At 45.4% G+C, this 9,106-nt stretch overlaps 3 non-coding genes across 3 annotated transcripts; 1 reads left to right on the top strand and 2 right to left on the bottom strand.

Annotated features, from left to right (window-relative positions):
- Window positions 1-590: 590 nt before the first annotated feature.
- On the bottom strand, window positions 591-672 carry trnas-aga (transfer RNA serine (anticodon AGA)). Its single transcript has one exon. It is a non-coding gene; the product is annotated as a tRNA-Ser (tRNA).
- Window positions 673-800: 128 nt separating this feature from the next.
- trnan-guu (transfer RNA asparagine (anticodon GUU)) lies at window positions 801-874 on the top strand. The gene has a single exon. It is a non-coding gene; the product is annotated as a tRNA-Asn (tRNA).
- A 6,486-nt stretch (window positions 875-7,360) lies between these two features.
- On the bottom strand, window positions 7,361-7,442 carry trnas-aga (transfer RNA serine (anticodon AGA)). The gene has a single exon. It is a non-coding gene; the product is annotated as a tRNA-Ser (tRNA).
- Between the last annotated feature and the right edge of the window lie 1,664 nt (window positions 7,443-9,106).

Here is a 9,106-nt window from a genome sequence, read left to right as displayed (position 1 = left end):
AAGGGTTGTGTATCTTTGGAGTTTTCTAACGCAGAGGGCTGTGGTGGTTCAGTCGTTGAGTACATTCCTAACTGAGATGGATATGTACATTACGGAAATCAAGGTATATGGGGCTAGGTCGGTAATTTTCAGTTGAAGTAGAGGATCAGCCATGATCTTATTGGAAGGCGGAGCATGATCGAGGGCCGCATGGCCAAATCCTGCTCCTATTTCTTATGATCTAATGTACCGATTTAGGCCGGCGGTGTTGAGAACTGTGGCTCGTCTGCCTCAGTTCATTAAGTAAGCATCGCAGTTGGAAGCAGCATCAACTGGAAGATGGCTGCGCGGAAGACGTGCATTTTCTTCAATGGGTTGCAAAATAAAATATTTTCGACGGTTAAAATTGCTTTGACGGTTTCAAGAGCGTTAAATAACGTAGTATTCTCCTTTGGCTTAGGCCTCTCGTAATGTCATAATGGGGTGAAGTGCTTGTTATACTTTCTGCTTGAAACTTTGTTTGATTGTGGCTTTGAATCTCGGCAGAGGAACCGAAAGGCAGCAGTTCAAATAAAGTAAAAACCGATCATTTGGGACGACATCCTCAGTGCCGTAGTCGGCAGGATTCGAACCTGCGCGGGAAAACCCCAATGGATTTCTAGTCCATCGCCTTAACCACTCGGCCACGACTACCCTGACGGTGGTTTGGACCCACGCAGCTTCTCATTTGCTTCGAAATCGGTGCCTCTGCTGTGAACAATCTGGCACATAATCACATGGGTTCATGTGGAATAATTCCAATTGCAAACATTTTCGTGTCTGTCTCTGTGGCACAATGGGCCAGTGCGTTCGGCTGTTAACTGAAAGGTTGGTGGTTCGAGCCCACCCAGAGACGTGAGTAACTTTTAATTTTTGCAAACTCATCTATTGTTTAAAAATGGAGTCTTTGATTCCGTGAAATGAACAGTGGTGAGCATACTGCTGCTGCCTTCCTGTTTCCAATGGGAACAATCGCTTCATCGATCAGTCTTCTGCCAGGCAGCATGGATATTCTACATCCCTTATACCAATACTCCACGTGCAGCGTTCTTGCATTAAAATCCAGCAGGAAAATCGGCCACAGTGGATAATCCATTCTGAAAACCCTTTTCTACACTTTCCTCAGGTTTACACATACATGGATTAGAATGGAAAGCTTGCAACTATTACAATTGCCAGAGAAATGCAGCTTCCTTGCATCGCTCTGCACCCTGATCACATGACAACAACCAACCAATCACATAGAGCGACGCGAGAGCACCCCCATTGAATGTGTCCAATCAGGGCCTGAGGATTGAACTGCTCTGTCACATGCAGTTCCAGTACGTTGGAGGACTCAGCTGTGAGCGGATGACTTGTTGCTGTCGCTAGCGCCTCGGCCGAGAAGCGAGCAGCCCCTGCAATCTCTTGTTTTCAGCCAAATGCTAGAGGTATGAATTTCTAATGACAAAATCTTTGACGCTAACTGATTTGGTTGCTGTATTTGAATGCGGTTTAGTGCCTCGCACGGGCCTTGTGATTTTCTTTTTGCGTACGATTTGCAGTGTGTGATCGTTTAACATTTTGCGACTGAAATTAAATGCAATATCTGATTCAAATTGTTGCTTCATATGGCGTTCGGTCAAATTGAGGAAATTCGACACTACGAACAAGATTCAAATCGCCTTTTCTCTTGTGTGCTGCTTTTGTCCCTTTGTATGGCCGCGTGCCTCAGGGAATGTGGTTGGAGAATAAATTTTGGCTGCATTGTTTTTCCTGCTGGTTGTCCATCCAGCTAAACATAGTTTTCTGTGGTGAAATGAATTCAGCAGACGCTACTGTTGTGTATGTAACCGTTTACCTTTAAGGGAACTATAGAATGTAACCGTTCGCCTTTAAGAGCACTACTTTAGGGTGGCACTATCTATTGGCTCATGTATACTGTAATACCGATAGTGACCACACCAGTATATAAGGGTTGTGATACGTTAACTAGGGCAGAATCGCCCGAGCCTCTGAATAGTAAAGACCTGTTTTGTTTGTACTTCTAAAGTCTCTGAAGTTATTTACTGCACAACCTACAGACTTTACAGTGGCGACGAGTCCGATCGTACCCTGCGGCAAGACTAACCAGTAGCAGAGAGCTTCAAAACGAAAACACGAGGCTCCGTCTACTAAAAGTATAGTACTTACTGGAGGCTGGAAGATTAACAGCAAAGCTGCGGCAGCAACAGGCACAGATTACCCTGCTACCACATCTTGAGCGAGCCAATCAGCCTAAAACAAGGCGGCCGAAGAGACTGTGAGTAGTTAAAACAAATAAAGTTTAAAAAAAACGGGGTAGAAGTATTTGGAGGAGAAGGGCAAAGCATTCGGGTCCAACGGCGTCGGGTGACAGCCGGACCGTGGGCAATGTGAGAAGCCGTGCAGCAACCGCTGCCACGAAGCGCTGAGCCTGCGAGTAGGCGCGGGAGTGTCAGAGCCGAGAGCTGCGCGAGCGGGGGAGCCAGAGCCGAGCGGGAGGCGTTGCAAGCCAGCGATCGCATCTCCAGATAAGGGCCGAGAGCCGCGAGAGCGATCGGATCTACAGATAAGGGCCGGCAGCCGCTTTGCGATCCAGCGATCGCATTATAGATAAGGGCCGCACTCGGGCTGACAGACGGCGTCGGGGGACCGGGTGAAGACCGCCAAGCGCGGGAAAACCGCCATTGAAATGGGCGGGGAGAGCGAGAAGCGCGGGAAAGCCGCCATTTTTCGCGGGGAAACCGCTGAAGAAGAAGGAAGAAGCGGGAAACCGCCATCTTGGAAATTATTAAGAATTTCAGGAAAGTAATAAGATTTTTCAGAAAGGCTGGTGTGTTCTCAAGAAGAGAGGGAAAATAAGTATAAGTACAGCAATACTTGTGGTGTTCTCAAGAAGAGAGAAGAAAATTAATAATAATTAAAGTAATACTTGTACTGTACTCGAAAAGAGAAGAAGATGCCTAAGCGAGGAAATATTAATGATTTTAATGCGGAAATAGAAGACAGGGCCACGTATGGGGAACGCATAGGAATATATTGCGTAGCCATATACGACAAGGCAATAACTTTGTTAAATTCGATGGGAGCAAAAACATACGGGCTTTTGAAACATCTAATAGCACCAGTTAAACCAGTGGACCAGACCTTCGAAGAGATCGTAGCAGTGCTGAAGGATCACTTGAACCCCACACCGTTGATACTGGCTGAACGATTTAAATTTTACGCCAGAACCCAGAGGCAAGATGAAAGCAATGCGGAATACATGGTCGAACTGCGTAAGCTAGCGAAATACTGCCAGCTTGGAGGGAATTTGACAGAGGCGCTGCGGGACAAGTTCGTATGCGGCTTGGCCAAAGAAGGAATGCAGAAGCGACTCCTGGAGGAAAACGACCTCACACTGGACAGGGCTGTCCTCATAGCTTCATCGCACAAAGCCGCAGTGAAAGGAACGGCGGAAATGCAGCTAAAGGCGGCGGCACTCGGGGTGGACCAAATGACTGCAAGCATTTCCAAATGCTACCGTTGTGGAAAGACAACGCACGACCAGAATCAGTGCTGGTTTAAGAATCAAGAGTGCAGGAAATGTGGCAAACTGGGTCACATCGCGAAGGTATGCAGGTCCAGAAAGAAGACCAACAAACAAAGGAAGCCACCACCACAAGAAAAGTACAACAAGGTGCATCAGGTGGCTGAAAAGAGTTCAGACGAACAAAATTCAGACTCAGACCCAAACAGCCAGGAGTTGGATAGTCTGAGAATCCACAATGTGGGTAAAGTAACTGATCTACAGACGATCTGGGTCACACTAAAAATAGCTGGAGTCCAAGTACGAATGGAGCTGGACACGGGATCAGCTGTATCAGTCATCAACCAAAAGGACTACCACCGACTATTCTCTCACATACCCTTAAGAAATACCAAGTTCGTATTACAGACATACATGGGGCATCGCGTATACCCCATGGGGAAAATAAGAGTCAAGGTGAGAGATAGGGGTAAAGTACACCCAAGAATGAATTTGTACGTACTACCTGAGGGAGGACCACCACTTCTAGGACGGGAGTGGATCAAGAAAATAGACATGGAATGGCACTACCGACAAGCAATGACGAGTGAGGACTCGGTGCAGACAAGCAGCTCAGACTCTGAGCTGGAAGACGATAAATCCAGCTTATGTATGAAAAACAAGGTTAACATTAACTCACAGACTAAGGTTGGAAAATCGATGGCGTGCATAAAGACAGAGAATTCTGAGTCTGTTCAAGCTACAGACATATGCATTACGGAAGAACACCGGGCTCGAACTCAACGCTATTTCAAAGTACAACAACAATTAGAACAATTAAGTTACCGCCTCGTACAAGAGATGAAAACAATGAAAAAGTTCTATGACACCGAATGGGAGAGTCTGGAAAGACAACAGAACCTACTGGCTCAAGCAGAGAGCGACCATAGAGCCATCGTGACCAATTACCGATCACATCTCCCTGATGATGTTCAGGGGTTAGAATATTTGCATGATCTAGAGATACAGCAGAAGGGCAAATCACGCTGCACTGAGGATTTTGTTCTGCAATTAGAGACGGAGCTAGTGCAGGCAAAGTTAAGAGAAGTTGAATCACAGGGTGCTCTTAAGGAGATGCAGAAACAAATCTTGGACATGGAAAAGAGAAACGCTTCTTTACCTGATGAGAATAATGTGGCCATGTTGCAAGAGGAGCTTATAGGGGCGAAACTGAAAGAAGCTAAGCAAAGGATGTTGGAACTTGAAACGCAGAACCAAATCAGCGGTAATCAGCTATGTCAAGCAGAGAAGGAGTGCAAGGGTCTACATGAGAAGGTGCAATATCTCTCAGCCCAAAATAAGGGACTACTCACTCAGTTAAATGAAAGTAAACGGGAAATGGCTGAGATGGACTGCAAGAATAAAGAAGAGTTGATGGCAGTGAGACTTCGAGAGGCAGATAGCATAGCAGCCTTGGCTGAACTCCAACAGGAAATTGCGAAAGAAACAAATGAAGAGGAATCTTCAGGAAGCCAGGATTTTATTCCAGTTCTTCTCTACGACTCCTTACAAGCAGAGTGCGAGAAGTTGAAAAAACAGTATGAACAGGCCCAGACTACAATTCTGGAGGGGGTTAACTCAGCCACCTCCGAAAAGCTAGTTTCGTTGGAAGTATATGAGCAACTAAAGGTTGAACATGAGCAAGAAGTCCAAAGGCTGCAGGAAATTCTTGAGGAGCTCAGGGCCAAGACAGACTCATCGGTAGAAGTTCCATACATAGATGAGGATGTAGAGGTGAAAGACATGGCAGAACTCATAAAAATATGGAAGGAAGCCCAAGACAAATATGAGGCGGCAATTACCGAGGTTGACCGACTTGAAGAACAGTTTCAACTGGGAATGGGCCCTGAACATGAGCTAGAGAGCATCGATGCGCAACTTCTCCAAGCACTGGAAGCCAAAGTACAAGAGGAAGAGAAGATGAAAGCATTGGAGAAAATGATGGATGAAATGGAGGAGTACGCTGAATTACGTCCAGGGGAACAGGAGAATGGGGAAACAGCTACTTCAGTAGAAGGATTAAATAGCCTGATAACGAAATCCCTGAAGGAAGGGAAAGGATTGAATGCACAAATGAGGCCAGGAGGGAAGGAAGGGCAGACATCCGAGGAAGAGCAGGATGAATATGATTGCTTGAAGAAGGGTATTGACCTGTTGAGTGACACCGAATGTTATGAGGATGTGGTCTGCCCAAATTGTGATGGGAACTCCCAAAGTGCTGAAATCCTGAGGAAGCACTTAAGGTCTAAGGAACATAGAGAGTTGGTGGCGCTACAGATGGCAGCCGGGAAAAGAGCTCGGAGAGTTTCAAAAAGGCAGAAAAGAAAAAGAAGAAGCAGAAAATAATAACTGTTTAAAATATTATTACTTCTACTACCTCAGTCCGAACACTACGGAAGGTGCTAAATTTGTAAAAAAAATCCAGGGACATTATCAAGACAGCCAGTGGGTTGTATAAGTCCGCACTGCTGGTTCAACAGGACGAAAGTACAAGCTGTTAAAAAAAAAAAAAAAAGGCTATGGAGGATGCTGTCTGGAACGAATTAATACCAGAGACTGAATTTATGAACTGTTCCCACAGAGACTGAACCTGTAAACTGATTCCACTGAGAGTATGTTTGTAAACTGTTATATGACGTTGACTCCATTGAGAGTATATCTGTAAATTGTTATATGACGTTGACTCCATCGAGAGTGTATCTGCAAACTGTTTATATAAAGTTGAAGATTGTATGTTTAACGGGATTCTGTAAGTAATAAGCTAGGAAGGGAGGAGTGTTGTGTATGTAACCGTTTACCTTTAAGGGAACTATAGAATGTAACCGTTCGCCTTGAAGAGCACTACTTTAGGGTGGCACTATCTATTGGCTCATGTATACTGTAATACCGATAGTGACCACACCAGTATATAAGGGTTGTGATACGTTAACTAGGGCAGAATCGCCCGAGCCTCTGAATAGTAAAGACCTGTTTTGTTTGTACCTCTAAAGTCTCTGAAGTTATTGACTGCACAACCTACAGACTTTACAGCTACGAAGGAAGAACATATAAATTCTTTCATGGCTTGACTGGGCGGATTCTGAGAGGTTGTTTACCCTGGCTGTGGAGCCCGAACTAGGGGTCAAAGTTTCAGAATAAGGGGCCGGCCATTTAAGATTGAGATGAGGAGAAATTGCTTCATTGTAAGGGTTGTGTATCTTTGGAGTTTTCTAACGCAGAGGGCTGTGGTGGTTCAGTCATTGAGTACATTCCTAACTGAGATGGATATGTACATTACGGAAATCAAGGTATATGGGGCTAGGTCGGTAATTTTCAGTTGAGGTAGAGGATCAGCCATGATCTTATTGGAAGGCGGAGCATGATCGAGGGCCGCATGGCCAAATCCTGCTCCTATTTCTTATGATCTAATGTACCGATTTAGGCCGGCGGTGTTGAGAACTGTGGCTCGTCTGCCTCAGTTCATTAAGTAAGCATCGCAGTTGGAAGCAGCATCAACTGGAAGATGGCTGCGCGGAAGACGTGCATTTTCTTCAATGGGTTGCAAAATAAAATATTTTCGACGGTTAAAATTGCTTTGACGGTTTCAAGAGCGTTAAATAACGTAGTATTCTCCTTTGGCTTAGGCCTCTCGTAATGTCATAATGGGGTGAAGTGCTTGTTAAACTTTCTGCTTGAAACTTTGTTTGATTGCAGCTTTGAATCTCGGCAGAGGAACCGAAAGGCAGCAGTTCAAATAAAGTAAAAACCGATCATTTAGGACGACATCCACAGTGCCGTAGTCGGCAGGATTCGAACCTGCGCAGGAAAACCCCAATGGATTTCTAGTCCATCGCCTTAACCACTCGGCCACGACTACTCTGACGGTGGTTTGGACCCACGCAGCTTCTCATTTGCTTCGAAATCGGTGCCTCTGCTGTGAACACTCTGGCACATAATCACATGGGTTCATGTGGAATAATTCCAATTGCAAACATTTTCGTGTCTGTCTCTGTGGCGCAATGGGCCAGCGCGTTCAGCCGTTTAACTGTAAAGGTTGGTAGTTCGAGCCCACCCAGAGACGTAAGTAACTTTTAATTTTTGCAAACTCATCTATTGTTTAAAAATGGTGTCTTTGATTCCGTGAAATGAACAGTGGTGAGCATACTGCTGCTGCCTTCCTGCTTCCAATGGGAACAATCGCTTCATCGATCAGTCTTCTGCCAGGCAGCATGGATATTCTACATCCCTTATACCAATCCTCCAAGTGCAGCGTTCTTGCATTAAAATCCAGCAGGAAAATCGGCCACAGTGGATAATCCATTCTGAAAACCCTTTTCTACACTTTCCTCAGGTTTACACATACATGGATTAGAATGGAAAGCTTGCAACTATTACAATTGCCAGCGAACTGCAGCTTCGTTGCATCGCTCTGCACCCTGATCACATGACAACAACCAACCAATCACATAGAGCGGCGCGAGAACACCCCCATTGAATGTGTCCAATCAGGGCCTGAGGATTGAACTGCTCTGTCACATGCAGTTCCAGTGAGTTGGAGGACTCAGCTGTGAGCGGATGACTTGTTGCTGTCGCAAGCGCCGCGGCCGAGAAGCGAGCAGCCCCTGCAATCTCTTGTTTTCAGACAAATGCTAGCGGTATGAATTTCTAATGACAAAATCTTTGACGCTTACTGATTTGGTTGCTGTATTTGAATGCGGTTTAGTGCCTCGCACGGGCCTTGAGATTTTCTTTTTGCGTACGGTTTGCAGTGTGTGATCGCTTAACATTTTGCGACTGAAATTAAATGCAATATGTGATTCAAATTGTTGCTTCATATGGCGTTCGGTCAAATTGAGGAAATTCGACACTACGAACGGGATTCAAATCGCCTTTTCTCTTGTGTGCTGCTTTTGTCCCTTTGTATGGCCGCGTGCCTCAGGGAAAGTGGTTGGAGAATAAATCTTTGGCTGCATTGATTTTCCTGCTGGTTGTCCATCCAGCTAAACATAGTTTTCTGTGGTGAAATGAATTCAGCAGACGCTACGAAGGAAGAACATATAAATTCTTTCATGGCTTGACTGGGTGGATTCTGAGAGGTTGTTTACCCTGGCCGTGGAGCTCGAACTAGGGGTCAAAGTTTCTGAATAAGGGGCCGGCCATTTAAGATTGAGATGAGGAGAAATTGCTTCATTGTAAGGGTTGTGTATTTTTGCAGTTTTCTAACGCAGAGGGCTGTGGTGGTTCAGTCGTTGAGTACATTCCTAACTGAGATGGATATGTACATTACAGAAATCAAGGTATATGGGACTAGGTCGGTAATTTTCAGTTGAGGTAGAGGATCAGCCATGATCTTATTGAATGGCGGAGAATGATCGTGGGCCGCATGGACAAATCCGGCTCCTATTTCTTATGATCTAATGTACCGATTTAGGCCGGCGGTGTTGAGAACTGTGGCTCGTCTGGCTTAGTTCATTAAATAAGCATCGCAGTAGGAAGCAGCATCAACTGGAAGATGGCTGCGCAGAAGACGTGCATTTTCCT

Source organism: Somniosus microcephalus, unplaced genomic scaffold (assembly GCF_052327205.1).
Source record: "Somniosus microcephalus isolate GS21.2 unplaced genomic scaffold, FLI_Smic_1.0 unresolved_chr9, whole genome shotgun sequence".
In the NCBI taxonomy this organism is placed as follows: Eukaryota; Metazoa; Chordata; class Chondrichthyes; order Squaliformes; family Somniosidae; genus Somniosus; species Somniosus microcephalus.
This window is presented reverse-complemented; position numbering and strand designations above follow the sequence as displayed.